Below are 2,411 nucleotides of genomic sequence, written 5' to 3' on the forward strand. Positions count from 1 at the left end.
TCTCTATCCCATCCACACACTACTCCTTTCCCCTGCCGAGTGAGTCACGCCTACCCCGAAAGGGAAATGGCTTAATGGTGTAATAATAATAATAAAAAATAACAGATATCACTTATACTTAATGGGAAACGATAATAAACAAGAAAAGAGGCTAACATCTTAGCGTTCAGTACCCAGGAAACAAAAATCCATTTCCTTGTGTTGAATGGGCTTCGAAGGCTTCTGAATTGAATATCTGTCACTGGAATTCCAGATTGCCGCTATTGGTTTTCTAAAGACTTTCAGTCGTTTATATTTTTTTGACTAACTTATATGCCGCAGAAAGCCTTTACAATATTTAACACTTAAATAGCAAAAGGAATATACTTTTTATTATTTCTTTTAATTATACGATAATTTATCAATTTCAAAAATTTTGTGAAACCTGAAAGCTTAACCTGAAAAAATTCGGTGTCATTCAAAAATAGGGGAACCGATTCAATATAAACTTGCTTGAAATGTTCATTGCAGTACATGGCAGATTCGAAGCTGCTTGAGAAAATGACCGATTCACATAGTCGCAAACCGATTCAGTTTTAACTTTCTGAATCTGCAAATGACATATATATGCAATTCATACAGTCATATAGTAAATACTTCTCTCGAAAATGCGTTCGTAGTTCGTACGAATAAAATTTCGCTGCTGTGATCGCCAAGGCGTTTGGCAAAATTAGTTTAAATTAATCAAATACGTTATAGATATCTCATTTTTCAATTATATGAATGTGCTCAGAAGTGCCAATTAAAAAATTCCGTGTACTTTAATGTTTATATCCATTTCTTTATTTTCGCTGGTGAAATAATGAAAAAAAAAAACAACAAATAAAATAAAACAAGCTCTTGAAGAAAACAGGAACTAATGATTGCTTGTACGGAATTTCATCTGTCTACAGTTTTTTTGTATCTGAAAGTAGATACTTTCTGCGACACATTAAATAAATCAAAAATAAAATATTGTGTTATCCATAAATATAAGAACTACCAACTATTCTACTTTCTTCAAATATAAACTGAATAACACATTTTGTAAATACATAAATAACTATTCGCATTAAATTAACAGATGCAGAACAGTAATACTATATTTCTGATCGTCCAAATAATTGATATACAAAAGGTTACATATGCTTTCCATGATTAATTCTTAAAAATTTCTTGTGTGTAACTCTTAAGGTTTCGCCGAATTATCCGGAGTAACACTTTGGTTTTCAGAATTTGGCTTACTTCACACCAAATATTGGTATTTGAAATGTGAAAACTAGAGGTCTCATCTTTTATGGTATCATATTTTGTGTATTTTTTTTATCGAATGTGATAACTTTAGGCTGCTATTTTAAATCTGAAACAAACGGTTCTGGTTTCCACCAGCCGTTTCGTTTTAGTACCACCAGACTGTTTTTTCTGAGTCTAATGAAATAATTTTGTCTTTTTACAGAGATAATCAAATATAAAAAAATTTCTGATTTTAATTAAACTGAGGTTTTTTTGATGAATACATATAAATAATAATATTATATAAAAAAGATTTTTTCCTTAACATGGATCATATTCTTTTTTGCCTTTCTTATAAATAATTTAAATAAAGAAATACGAATTTCTTCTAATTTTCATACAGACGAAAACTATTTTATGTCTTTATTCAAAATAATCTATATTAGAAAATATTGAACCTTTTGAGGATTTATAACTAGAAATTAATAAGAAAAAATAACATTGATTAGTATGTCAAGAAAATGCTTTAAATTCCATTAATTATATCCTGTTGGAATTTACTTTTTGTTTATTCAATTTTTTCTTTCACAAGCTAATTATCAAATATTAACGTTTAGTACTGAATCAAGTCCTATAAGATTGTATATACATTGTATTTTGCACAATTATGACTTTTTTGTATGTGAAACAGAAGGAAAGTTGATTATTTCTTTTACACATGCATTTAAGTTTCGTATAACAAGACATATCTTATGTTTATTTTTTCGTGAAAAATAATAAAAATGGTGTATTTGTTTCCTTTTGATTATTTATACTACAATACTCATAATATTTTTTGAAGAAAAAAGTAGTCTGTTCGTTTAAAATTCAAGTTCTGGATTTTGAACTTTTGTTTATTTATAGAAATAAATAAATTGTAAAATAAGAGTTTACTCCCCTTTTACGTATTAAAAATTATTAATAGAGTTCAATCAGTATATAACTTCCTTTTTTCTCATATAAATGTTTGTACTTACAGTTTGCTTACAAAAAAGACATAACCTAAAAAAAGAACTTCTTTAACTTGGCTTCCCCATAACACCCGATACGTATACTAAAATATTTCTTCCCCATAGCGTCGCTTAAGTATGCGAACGTTGTGAGGAAGTTCCCCATAACGC

This window comes from Belonocnema kinseyi, chromosome 2, assembly GCF_010883055.1.
Source record: "Belonocnema kinseyi isolate 2016_QV_RU_SX_M_011 chromosome 2, B_treatae_v1, whole genome shotgun sequence".
NCBI lineage: Eukaryota > Metazoa > Arthropoda > Insecta > Hymenoptera > Cynipidae > Belonocnema > Belonocnema kinseyi.